Source organism: Monodelphis domestica, chromosome 6 (genome assembly GCF_027887165.1).
Source record: "Monodelphis domestica isolate mMonDom1 chromosome 6, mMonDom1.pri, whole genome shotgun sequence".
In the NCBI taxonomy this organism is placed as follows: Eukaryota; Metazoa; Chordata; class Mammalia; order Didelphimorphia; family Didelphidae; genus Monodelphis; species Monodelphis domestica.
In genome coordinates, this window is record NC_077232.1 from 13,859,183 (window position 1) to 13,873,901 (window position 14,719).

The following is a 14,719-nucleotide window of genomic DNA, read 5'->3' on the forward strand; positions in this document are numbered from 1 at the left end:
TCAGGAGTGGCAGGGGCAGGCAGAGAAGAGTGTTGGTTAGGAGTGGGAGGGGCTATTTGAGAACTAGGAGCCAAATTTCATGGGGCAGGATGGGACAGGGAATCTGATAAAGATGGAGAGATAAATCACTCCTATTACAGGATGCCCTTAAGTCTCTTGTAATGCTTTGTATAGAAGCTATGAGCTCCCCCCATCTTTCCTCCATAAGCTCAAACCAAGTATTGTGTTCCGCAGATTGTTGATTAATAAAAGGAACACTTGTTTGGTTTGGTTGGGAAGCTCATTCTTGAGAGGGAGACTGACATAATCCTATTTGTGTCTCTATCTTATGTAAGGTATTTTCCAGGACTCTCTTAGAGGAAATTAGATATATTATTACAACTCCATCAATGACAATCCCAAGGAAGAGGAGTGCAGCAACCACGTATAGCCATAAAGTCTCTGAGAAGAGCCATCCTAGAGAAACACCTATTAGTAAATTCATAAATTTGGTTATGGAGCTTACAAGCCAATTCTTAAATACATCATGTACTGGCTGCATCTCCACCCTTTTTTTTTTTTTAGTCAATTATTAAGTCGCTGGTAACTTTTTCCTCTTGTCAGTAGGTGACTCTCCTTACTGCCTACTGCCAAGGGTCTATTCTGTTGTAAGTTCTCCTTTCTTTTCTCTTAGGTTAGGGTTTTTAAAGGTCTGGGAGGGGTCACAAGTAAAAGAGGAGGCAAGACAAAGCCCTATGCCTGAAGGCAGAGGCTTTTTTGAAAAGGACTTTTTTGGGAGAGATTACAAGTGAAAAGACTGTAAACAAAGGGTAGAGCTAGAACTCCATTTCAAAAGCGCTTATGCGAGAGGTCCCAGCAATCTTTCTTTAGCCCTCAGGCTAAAACTGCTAGGACTATGTGCTATTCTCCTTGAGCAAAGCCCACTTAAATTTTTAAAACTAGAGAGGCCAGGAAACAGGAAAATGAGCTTTAAGTTGGGTCACTAGCTGTACTCAGCTGTTTTTGTTCTGAGAGATCGAAGCAAGGGCTCCATTTTCCAGAGTTTCCTCTGCTAACCAATAAGGGTCAGCTAATTAGATTTAGCTATCTATCTAGCTATCAGAGTCACACAACTGAGAAGTATCTGAGGTCAGATTTGAACCTAGGACCTTCCATCTCAAGGCCTGGCTCTCAATCCACTTAGCCACCCAGTTGCCCCATAAGATTAAAAGGAAAAAACAAACTGCTGATTCCAATTTAACATAAGGAGAAAAGTGAAGAGAGAAAAATTGTTTTATACACACACTTTCTAGCAGCTGTGTCTTTAAGCTGAGTTAGCTGTTAAAAAGGACTGACTTAGTGAGGGGAAAGTAGAGTGAAAGGCAAGAAAGTTCAGGAAATTTATTGAGGGGACTTGTTAAACTTTCATGGTCAGCCAAACTGTGATATTGAAATCACTTTCAAAAGGCAGATATATATTAATTTAAGGTCGCCAAGGAATTCACTTATGAAATTCCTAAATGAAACACTCAAGTCAGAATGGAGTTTTATGGCAGTCTAATAACAATGGGAGTAAGAAAGAAGAAGAGGGAGAGAAGGAAAGCAGGAGACAAGGAAAGAGGTTAATTCAACCTTCTGGCAGAGCCAGAGGGAGTTTAGGCCTTGGAAGGCCAAGGCAGGGGAGGGAATCAGTCCTTTCACTCACGTGACTAATCTGAGGAAAGCTGCCTGTGGGCCTCCTCCCTGCTCAAGCTCCTAGAACAAACTGGTGCCTAGCCCTGTCCACAGGAAGTGTGTGAACTTCATGTTCTTTACCTCTCTTCCTGCACCTCACACATGGCAATGGTGGCTCAAGCTTGGCTTAGGACAGCCCAGGTGGGCAGTTAGTTATTTCTGATTTGTCATTGTCTAGCACATGCCCATGTAGGGTGGGTGTGCACAATTTTTAGGTGCTAGACCAAGCAAGATGTAGGAGATTTAAAAAATCACAATAGATAACTGACAGATGGTCTCTGTACCTCAGGGAAAACAGTTCATTCCAAAGCAGATTATCAACCAAGGATTCACTAATCTCCACCAGTTTATGACAACCAAGGAAAAATCTGTCAGAGAAAAACCTCCTTCCAACTCAATGGAAACAGGGCAATAAGTTAATGATAGTTAATTCCAATACAACCCCCCCCCCCCAATTCTTCTCTCCTCAGAATCCTCTCCCAGGGATTTTATCCATATTCTCCTCTTTTTCTCTTAAAGATAATTCATAAAAGTCACTCTATCCCTTACCTACATTCCTACGTTCCCTGAACCACCTGGGGATCCCTTTTACTTTCGTTTAAAAATCTTTTGATTTATATAACATTTTTAAATTCAACTACTGGCAGTTTTTTCTTTCAATTAAAAAAATCATTTTAATAGTAATTTATATTTTTTAACATAAAACCTCTACCTTTCTAAATTCCCTCATTTAACCATTGAAAGAGGAAGTGATAGAATACACATTTTATGTGTCAAGGGTAGCAAAAGATTTTTATTTAGTAGCTGTATCCATTCAAAATCTTTACTTGCCTGTCCAAACTTTCAATATCATCTCATTCTCCCCATTCACAGGTGAGGAAATTACCTAAAATATGCTTTGAAAACAAGAGTCATTACTTTGATCTGTTCCTCCTCTCTTCTCTTTATTCAAAGTCCTATTCACAACTTTACCCATTCTCCCTACTTTTAATCTAATGGCTTATGAAGAAAAGTATCTAATCTCTTGTACACTCATAATTTTTAACAATCTATAAATGTTTACACTTGTCCCCTTTTTTCCCTCTCTTACTAACTACTTCAAGCTTTAGAACCTCTATTATGTGACCTTGAAAGAATTACCCTAATGACCATGGAAGAGGCATGTAGAAAGAGAGGTTTTTCAGGAGAAGCCAAGCATGCAAGAAATAAAGCTGGGGACCTGTCTGTCAATCAAGGGGAAGATTCCAAACAGAATGTTAACAGGAGGAGAGGCAGTTGGAGCTGGCCAGGGGAGATGAACTGAGGAGACTTTTTCTCTCTGGGGTGACTGTTCAAGAGAGAAACCTCTTCTCTGGTTTCTTGACCAAAAGAGACTAGCTTTTTATGATCTAGGCAGTGAGAGACCTTTGGGGTTTGACAGAGTCTCGACTTCATTTACTCAAGCAGAGATTACCTGACTGAAGAAGAAAGAAGATTTAACTGTTGTCCTCTATCTCTCTACCTGTCTCTGTGTCTTAGCTGTGACAAAATTGACATTTCCCAAACCCTCCTAATTCTCCTTATAGATTAGGGACATCCCTATTCCCTTCACCTCAATCCACATCCTGTTTGTTCCCAATAAACACTCTTACTTGAGAAAGGCAGAGTGAAGAATATTTCTCTGAAATCTCATAGTTCCCCTGAGTTATTTAGAAGGTGACTAAGATTGGGGGAGGGTAAAGAGTGGCAGGAAGATGTGGGTGGAAGCTGGGAGGTGAAGGGAGGAGGAAGGGTAGGAATTATCTTTATTAGCCATTCGTGATCAATAGACAAACCCCAGAGAGTACCCCCTCTAGCAGCATCTCTTCATCAATCTCTCTATCTCTCAGAAATACTTCTATCTCCATAACAATTAGGCATCCTGGAGGTTCTGCTAAGCAGCCCTCTAGTGTGAAAGCCAGAGTATCCAGTTACAGCAACAAGAAATAGTTCCTCACAGATTATCTACTTTATTACATGATCCACACCCTATACAATATGACACATTGCTATTGCTGTGCTTGTAGAGTTTTGCCTGGATCTTTACTTTCTTCCTGTCACTTTAGGTCAATTTTAAAACATTACCAACATTTTCTCCTTTCAATATGCTTGAATGAGATAGACAAGAAATCTCTTTTGCTGCCCAACATAATTCTTAGAATCCAGTTGCTCAGTCTAAAAAACTAGCTGTGGAGAACTTCTTTAAATGGTTGTATGGGACTGGTTTGATCATTTCTAAGTATAGTACAAGTCTGGCTGTCATTAGAGGGATGTTATCTACATCAACCATGGTTATGACCGTCATGCTAGGATTTTATGAAGTCCCACAGGTCAGGAACTACTGCACATTTTCAAATAATTTACACTATATACATATGTAAATTTTTGATGTATCTCTTAGATAAATCATGTCTTTATGTGTACAAACAAATTCCTCCATAAGCAGAAGAGATGAGTATATATCCAAGAAAATAAGAAATTATGTATTTCAGTAAATTCACTGAGGCTTCTATGCTATAGCTTACTTCAAGAAAATTACTAATGACTACTTAATGAAAAAATTATAAATTATTCAATAAGATTAAAATATTTATATTCCTCTATGGCAAGAAAATGATTGTTAACACCTAGGAACTTTATCATTTTTATGGAAATTAAGTATATATACATACATAGAGGTGTGTATGGAATGTTTTTAGAAGGACTATTACCTCTGGAGACAGAGATTTCTGGGATCATTTTAGGAATGCTCATCCACCTTTCTGAGATATTTCACCCAAATCTCCAAGAATTTTTAGTAGGCATTACAGCCATGTCCAGTCCCAGTAATCAGGATAAATCAACTTAATAATAACTGAACACCTTCAAAAGTCTCAGTGAATTAGGATGATGTATAACCCAAGCATATAGAAACTAAATATAATGAACACTAAAATATGAAACAAATGGCATCACATTCACATTCATAAAAGTTACTGAGTTGTAAGAGGAAATGGAAAGCTAAAATTTATTACAGGATATTTGAACTTCTCTCAAAACGACATAAATTTTACCACAAAATAAATAACTAAAAAAAGTCAAGTCTATCTATATAATTTTAGAAAATTTAAATATGATAAGACTTTGGAGAATAAATTATGTAAATAGTAGCATACATTTTTCTCAAAAATAAATGGCATATTTTTTAAAAGTGACCACATTTAGGACCAAAAATTCATAGCCCAATATAAAAACATAAAATTATTAAATTCATCCTTTTCAAGCCATATTATGTTAAAACTTGTATTCCAAAACAGGTGATGAAAACAGAGATAAATAATTAGGTGGATCCTTTATAAAATAATAAAAAAAATGAGTTGGTAAAAAAAAAAGGTGTAGAAATGATGTCACTGAAGAGAAGGACAGCAATGGTACAAGGTACAAAATTAATGGGACACAACCAAAGCAGTATTTGGGGAAAATATATATCTCAATAGTTACATAAATAAAATAAAGGAAGCAAAGGTCAACAAATTGGGTTAAACAACTAAAAATAACCTTGAAAATGTATTAATTAATAATCCACAAATAAACACCAAAGTGGGAATACTGATAAAAAAAAGAGAAATTAATAAAACAAACTACCACTGAACTAATAAATGATATGAGGTGGTGGTTTTGTAAAAAAAAAATGAAGAGAGAGAAAATCATTTTAGCTCATTTTATTTTTAAAAGCAAGAAAAGTAAATTTACCAATATCAAAAATGAAAAATATGAACTCATACTTAATTAAGATGACATTAAAGCTATTATTAGGAAACATATTCCCCAATTATATGTTCATAATCAAATGAAATCTAACCAAAATTGACTTTGACATATGAAATCCTTATTTGAAAAAAATTCCTGGGAATATGTGACATCAACTCAGGTACAAATGAGAAATTAACCAACATCTAATAATGTATGACAAGATAAGGTAAATGGCTAAATTATTTAGACATAAAAGATAATAGCATGAGCAAATTAGGGTAGAATGGATGAGTATGCCACTAGAGATAAGTAATGACCCAACAAGAGATAGAAAATATTATGGGATGTAAAATGTATCTTTTTGATTACATCACATTAAAATGGTTTTATACAAATGAAGTTAAAGGAATTTTGATTAAAAAGAATGGAGGAAATTGGGAGAAAAATTTACCACAGTTTTCACTGATAAAGCTTTATTTCTGAAATATATAGAGAAAGGAGTCAAATTTACAAGAATACAAGTTTTCCCCAATTTAAAAAATGGACAAAGAATATAATAAAATTTTCTAGTAGAGAAATTAAAGCTAAAGATATTAGAGAAATTATCTAAATTTGTATTGATTGGGAAAATGCAAAATAAAAGAACTATTGGTTTTCATTTCATACTGATCAGATTGACTATGACAAAAAGGGAAAATGAGAAATCTTAGAGAAGATTCCATAAAATTAAGGCATACAATATTTTAGTTGTTTTGAAGGGATCCTATCACTCTGAAGAAAAATTAGGAATTGTGACCCAATGGATATAAAACTTTGTATCTCCTTTTATGTAGTCATATCATTACTATGACTTTAGGACAAAGATCAAAGTAAAAGAAAAAAATCAGATATGTATTGAAATATTAAAGTAGATCTTCTTGTGTTATCAAAGAATTGTCTTTGAAGGGGTTGTTTATTGGTGGGGTTATGGTTGAACAAGTCAGGGTATATGATTTTAACAACATCCTAAGGTGGTTTAAGAATTGATGAGCAGGGTGTTTTTAGAAAATCCAGGGCAGGCTAGTAATAACTGAGGGAGTGAAGAGCACAGGACAGGAGAATTTTTTCACTAATTTATTATGATAATAGCAACATTCTAGGATAAAAATATGTCAAGTAGGAAGAAAGAAACAATTCAAATACCAAGCAGTTAAAATCAGGACTACATAGGTCATAGAAGGCTTGGAATATGACATTCTGGTAGGCGAAAGAGGTAGGTTCACAATGCAGAATCACATACCTAGAAAAACTAAGTATATTCCTGTAGGGTAAAAGATATCATTGAATGAAATAGATTTCCAGGAATTCATGATGAAATGACCATACATAACAAGAAAATTTGATTTCCAAACACAAGGACCAAGAGAAGCCTAAAAAGTCAAATAAGACACACAAAATTCAAGCTTTTCACTATATATATATATATATATATATATATTCCTACATGACATTTAAAATTATTAAAATTTTATTTATCAGCATTGGAGCAGTCAGAAGTAGTATACATGGACAGAGTGTATGAGTAAGCTGATTAGGATGATATATTATGTGGAAAACAATCAAGACCTGAAAGAAGAAGACTGCACTGAGAGAAAAGGAAAGGGAGAGATGGAATAAGGTAAATTATCTCACTTTTAGAAGTCTGGAAAAGTATTACATTGGCAGAGAGAATGAAGGTGGTTATGGGCAATGCTTAAACCTTCCTCTTAATGTAATTGTCTCAGAGAGGGAATAGCAACAGTAGGATGGTCAAGCTGAAGACTCCATCAAGTAAAGCTCTGGAAAGATGGAAGGCAAAAAACCTGAGACCTTAAGGACAATCCTGAACCATAAACAAGTTGATGTCTGTCACATATCTTAATTTTTCACCCTTAAGTCTGTAGCCACAAACTTCCCCCTCCCTCTTACTCTGAACAATTACTGATGTATATATTTTCCTTTGGAATATCAACTATACTGTTACATGTTGTTTAATTCTTATATAAATCAATGTGAAAACTCAATGAGGTAAATAAGATTATATTATACCACTTTAAAAATCATTTACTTTCATTGTGTATGAGGAAACTTGGGCAAAGACCCTAGCAACTTTTGCAGTTTCTATAAAATGGAAATGACATCCAAAACAGTTTGCCTTGATAGCTACCAGCTATCTCTGTTCTCTCAACCTCAACTTTGTTCTCTCTTATTTTTGTTCATTTCTCTTGCCCCTACATGGAGACCTGTGAATAATTTGGCAAGGAGGGATTTTCAAACAACTATATTCAATGAGGATTAGAATCATACATTGCCATATAAGTAGGAAGGAATTAATAAAAGTTGGAGGTAATAGAAGGGAATGGTAAGTAGGGGGTGGTGACAAAAAGCAAAACACTTGCGAATAGCAACAAGGTGGAAGAGGAAAGAGCAATATCAAAAGGGGAAAAGAAGATGGAGGGGAATACACAGTTGGCAATCATTGTAAATGTGAATGGGATGATCTCACTCATTAAATGGAAGTTGGGAGCAGAAAAGATGACAACAAAGAATGATAGGATATTTTGTTTACAAGAAAAAATTTGAGGCAGGGAAACATACAGGGTAAAGGTAAGGGATTGGAGCAGAATTTATTATGCAGCATCTTATTAAAATTAATTGTGGTTGGACTTTGAATATATAATAGGTGGTCTCCAGGGATTTAATTTCTAAATATCAAAAATGAATTAATAAAGTAAATAAAATTAATGGTAGTTTATTTACAATATTTACAATCGAAGGAAGATATTAAGGAAAGAGAGAGAGAGAGAGAGAGAGAGAGAGAGAGAGAGAGAGAGAGAGAGAGAGAGAGAGAGAGAGAGAGAGAGAGAGAGAGAGAGAGAGAGAGAGAGAGAGAGAGAGAGAGAGAGAGAGAGAGAGAGAGAGAGAGAGAGAGAGAGAGAGAGAGAGAGAGAAAGAAAACTCTGAATTCTCCTGATACCAGTTAGAATCCCTAAGCCCCATCCAGGGGAAGAGAGTCTCAAGAAGATGGACCTTATCTGGAGGCTTCATGCCTCCAGAAATGTGGGGTCACTAAGTCAGCTTTTCACTCACCAACTGTGACAGTCTTAAAGAAATCTGGGTGTCTCCCTTCTGGTCACTACTTCTAGTCAGTGTCCAGATGTCCGTCTTCCCTTCAGCTCAGAATGACTGATCCTTCCCTCCAAGCCTGGTGTGATTGACTGTCCCTTCAGTCTTTTTTCCCCTCTATTTAAAGACCTTTTTCTCTTCCTCTAAATTTTGACCTCTAACAATCACAGCATACTCTTTTCTCCAGGAGTGCCTATTCTTTAGTTCCCACATTCTTTGGTTAGATTATATCTTTTTGGGTTACTTAACACCTCTTTTATTAAGTTCAACTTTTGTAGTTACTTAACACCATTTTGTGATTAATTCACCTTTTGTTCTTACTTAACACCTTTTTGTAATTAAAATCTAAAAATAGATTGTCGCTTACAATTCGAGGTTCACTATAAAGGAAGAGTTAAGTACCTTCATTGTTACAATCAGTAGATTACAATTTTATCTTCACAATGAAGAAAGAGCTAAGTATCTTCATTGTTACAATCAGGAGATAGCTAAATCCAATCTTCACAATCCCCCCTGAAGATCTTTGGGAGACTAGTCTTCCCATTGATCATTTAACATAATCATCTTGTAGTCCTAAAGCACTTCTAACTACAAATGTATGCAATATTGCACTTTTAAGGGAAAATTACAATAGTTATAGAAAAATAGAAAAGAGTGAAAGCAAAACCAATGTTTTGCTTGTGACTTTGACAAAAAGCCATATTAGGGGGCAGTACCCTTTGGCATAAAAATGTATATTTACAATAGATGTTCAATCCACCTTTTGTTAATTGATTGAATCCAAAAGTTTGTTCTGGATGTTCTTGATGCAGTTTAGGTTTCTGTAAGCATTTTTCTTTGAAGATTTCATTCTTCTGGATTCAAGGAGTTAGAAAATTTCTTGTCCTGAAATTCTTTATCAAAAAAATTTTAAGTATTGTATTTTTTATAAAAATGCAAAACTATCCACTCTGAAGAGAGTGTTCATCAACAGCTGGATAAGTTCAAAGTGATTGAGTTATGAGGTGTATTAGTCAATTAATAAAAGACAAAAAACCAAAAAGCATAAAAGAAAAATAGAGGAAGAAATTAAGCTTTTGAGAGAAATAAAAAATCAAAAAACAATCAAAATATCCAAAACTATGTATATAAAATTTCTGAATTACAAATGAATAAATTCATAAAAGGCCCTTTTTTTAGGTTTCAATTAAAGACAATTTCTATCCCACAAGTTTGTAGGGGAAAAAATTGCAGTAATGTTGTATTTACCCATTATATGTTAGGACTACAGAAAGTTGCCATATCTTAAGTGAGAATCTAGATTTTCTTGTGAAAATGAAAGTATCATTTCCTCTTCTGATATTTAATCATTTTCCATGGATAGGGGAGCCAAACTATCCAACTGTTAGGCACATTTTTAGAAAGTATTTTACAAAGAATGTGGTTCAAGGAGTCCTGAATCTTAACATACATCAGGGACTACAACCTCAAGTCTCACACTAGGTTCAAATTCTTTCATATTGCCTTAGAATTTTATCAATCCCACAGAGATTGGATTCTTTTGACATGTGTGCCCTTTTGGCACTTTTTCAGGTTAAATCTGTGCTTCTATGGCACTATGTAGATAAAATCTGTGCTCATTTTTTATCCCATTTTCTAGAATAAGACACAATCATTAATCACAGACCCATAACATTTATTAATATAATGGTAGGTTTCCATATTCTAAAGCTTTTCTGGTATACATTTTATGCTAAGCAAATGAACTTCTTAGTTTATTGTAAAAATCAAAAATAGTTAAAAGAAAAATTTTTTCAATACAATTACATGTGCTTCAAATGCAAAAAAAAAATGAGAGAAAGAAAAGGAATAAAATACTATATGGCACAAATAAAGTGCAATAAAATAGTGCAAATTAATCAATGGGGAAGTCTTATAATAATCAATAGTTAAATACTATTAATATAGTCAATGATTCATTATCAACAGAGGGTACTCATTTTACATGGCTACAATGAATCCATGAGTCTCTTTTCCCAATTTTAATAGCTGTAAGTGTAGTTAATAGGACTTGGAATGGTCTATCATAAGCAGGTTCAGTTGGTGTCACAACTCCACCACAATCACATAATGTAAAAATAAAATTATATTTCTAATAATAAAAATATTATATTTTATGAGGTTTATTAAGGATTATTAGGAATCAAAGAATAAAGAAGATACAAAAAACCCTACATGCCCATGGCTGATTAGCCCATTAAACATCCTTATGATTATCTTAACACTAAACTTGCTATATTGTTGCAATGGAAGATGTGGGAAGAGCCCATGGGAGGCGTTACTGTCAGTTAAATACCAATTGTGATCTTGCCAATGTGGTGACTCAGGAGAGATTATAGAGAATTCTGGGAAATACTAAGGACTTCTGGGGCTTGAAATCTAGGGTTCAAAATCTCCTTTTTTTACATGCCCCCCCCCCCCAAGACCTGAGGAAGATTAGTCTCTGTGATGGTTCTTTTAATCATACCAGCTAGGAAATCACAATAGTTTGAGGATAGGAGGAAAAGTGTGGACAAAACCAATAATTGCTAGGCGCATTAACCAAAAGCCAGTTGTGGGCAGTCCCCTTTGGCATAAGAGTATACATACAAAACAAATGCATTGAAACCCCACACAGTTCAAATCACCACATCCCAAAGTTCATTCTGGATCTTCTCGTGCAGCTTGTGGCCTGTGGAGGCATCTTCATGGTGTCTTCCCCAAACAGTTCACTTTCTGGATTTGGAGAGGTATCATGTTTCTTAACCTAAAATTACTCTCAAAAGGAATTTAAACTTTGTAATTTAAAATAATAATAATTGTACATTCCCCCCTAAAGAGGGTGATTGAAAAACACAGAGATCACCTAGGGATATAAGGCTGAGTTATGAGTTATATGAATCAATTGGCAAGAGAAATCAAAAACATTTTTAAAAAATCCAAATAAAAGAGAAAATAATTTGTGGATGAAATATAGACTATCAAAGTCTTATGTATAAAAAATCTATGAAAAGGAAAAATAAATCTATAACAGGTTCTTGAATCAGGGCCCAATTAAAATGATATAAGTAATTAAGCATTTACCCAGTCAGTAGTCAGGATTACAGAAAGTTTGCCACACTATGAAAGACAGAAAAGGGACTAAATTTTAGGAGCCAGGTAGAAGCCAAATTTGAGATACTTGGTAGAATGTGGAACAAGGAAGACTTTAACACATGTTAAATAGCCCCAACCTCAAACCCCAAACATGTTCAAGTCCTCTTGTCATGGCTCAAAATTTTATCCACCCCATCAGGGTTGGGTGGTCTCTTTGATCTTGTGCTCAATCATCCTGCTCAGACAGTGCCTTCGGGGATGATAAAGTTGTAAACAGAACAATGAAAAGTCCCCAACTCATACTTAGAGTGAAGCTAAAACCTTAAGCTAGGTCTATTTTTAGATCTAATACAAAAGGGTGCTAAGTACCTATAAAGGTTAAATTAATCACTAAAAGGTCAGGCAACTTACAGAGTGCAAACTTAGCAATGAGATGTGAAATACTCAGAAGATATAATCTAATCATAGAAGGTGATAACAAAGGAAGATGTAAATTAAGAATGGTCAGTTCTGGGGAAAACGTCTACTGTGATATATGTGAAAATTTAGGGGAGGTGACATAAGCAAAATTTCTCTTTAAAAGGAGCTCACTCTCTGAACTTAGTGGGGAGTTTGGAGTTAGGGGGGGAGCTGGCTCTCTGAACTCAGTTCAGTAGTTGAGGATTTCAATGAAGGACTGGAGTTTTGCTTTAGGACAACCTTGTGGTGAGTGATTAAAGACTGACCAGTCTCTCTTAAGGCTAAGGCCTAGGCCATTTGGCCTAGGCCCTTCATACTATTTTCTCTTACTCTCTACTTTCTCTCTCTTCCCTTAATTCCTTCATTTGTATTAATTAAAATCTCCATAAAACCCATCTGACTTGGGTATTTTCATATTTGGGAATTTTTTTCCCATAGCGACCACTTATTTTTTATTTAAATCAATACATTAAAATTATCTTTACAGTTTTGGCAATTCGCAGTCTTGTAACCCACATTTTTGAGGTTACAATAGCTTATAATCATTGACCCACTGTGTCAGCTATGGAAATGGAGAATATAAGGCTTCGGTAACCTTTAAAATAGTGGGAGCCATAAACTGTAAGAGTTAAAATGGTGGAAGGCCATAAACTGTAGTGATTAAAATAGTGGAAGACTTAAATTGTAGTAGATATAAGAGTGGGTGAGTAAATTGTGACCACAGAAAATGTTTTCACTACAGTGTCTTGTTTTAAATCAAAATATAAGGTGGTCACCAGGGAAAAATTCCCAATTACTCAATATACCCAAGTCAACTGGGTTTTATTGAGTTTTAATTCATACAAATGAGGAATTAAAGAAAGAGAGAAAGAGAGAAAAAAGGGAATAATGGAAAAAAGGATAAACCAGCCTGGGCCAGCCCTGGCCAACCCAGGCCTAAACCCTAAGTCTTAAGAGACAGATCAGTCAGTTTTTAATCACTTACCACAAGATCTGTCCAAGCAGGGATTCAGAGGGACAAAGTCTCCTCAGAGGGAGTTCCAGCCAGAGTCAGCCTCCTCAGACTGTCCTCAAGAGACTCCCAAGAGACTGTTTCCAACAGACTCCCCTGCTCTCAGATTCTCATCTCCTTATAAAGGGAATTTTCTCCTAAGTCACCTCCCCTAAGTTCTCCAATCTACCAATCACAGTAGATGTTTTTCAAAGGACAGACCATTCTTAGTTCACACCTGAGTAGACTAATCTTTTGAGTAATTCACACCTGAGTAGACTAGAATCTCTGAGTAAGTTTTCACCTCTTTGCTCCTTGTAAGTTCACAAGTTGTCTGACCTTTATAGATATCCAAAAATAGGCATAGCTTAAGAATTCTTGTCTTACTATAAGTATGGGTTTAAGTACTTTTCATTGTTCAGCAAAGAGTTTACAACTTTATTGTCCCCTAGGGTAGTATGGTGAAGTAGAGTTCTCACATTCCTGATCTAAGTAGCTTCACTGCCCATATGGGGAATGGTCCCAATGGGGAATGGTCTTAACCTAACCTTATGAAGTAGGTTCTGGGAATTTTTAAGGTTCACAATCCTAACCTTATGAAGTAGGGTCTGAGAATTTTTAAGGTTCACACTTTTCACCCAAAATGAGATCCATTTCCTTTTCATACCTGGCCATGATCCAGTGTGAGTGCAAAGCAAATGAATTTCACAAAGTAACTTTTTTTTTATATAAACAACAGTAGTACAACAGGTAATGCACATTCAAAAAGTACCAAAATCCCCAAAATTCACAATAGCCCAGTTAATTACAATAGCAAACAAACTCACTATCGTTTTTACATGAGTCTGCTGTATGACATTTAAAGAAAATGGATACTTGTCACAAGCTTTTCAGGTATAGCAATGTTTCAACCTTGGATGAGATATTTAAAAACTAAGTAAAACTTATTTGGGTCTAGAACACCATCAAGTAATCTAAATATCATTACAAAATGTGGCAGAGGAGTCTAGGAAAAACCCAAACCCTGTACTGTTGATATTGCATAAAGGGAGCTGAAGAGTTATAAATGAGAGATGCTCCTCTTTGGGGGGTGCTCCAGGGGTACTATATGCTCTGGGATTAACTTCCCAGCTCCTTGGTATGAGACTGTGATGTCGCATCCATCACATTTTTATAAATGTGGGAGGTGAGGATTATAATTATGTTTCACTTCAGCTACTAAAATGGACTTTACCTGCTATTAGATGCAGGCAAAATGATCAGAGTTGTTGGAAAAAATCTAAAGATCATGCCTAAAGACCCCATAAAATCAATTTGAGACATTTAGGTGATTAAATTTTCCAAAGGTTGTTATACAATTTTAATCAGTTTTGATGAAATCCATCCTCTATATGACAATTTACAAAGTCAAAATAGAAGAAAGGCTGTTTTTGTATATGGACTTACTCAATAATATTTGATCAGTATAGTTATAGGGGAAAAGCAACAGAATATAACAGTAGTTAAAACCCAGTACATTAAGATGATTCAGTGTAACAGAAGAGTATT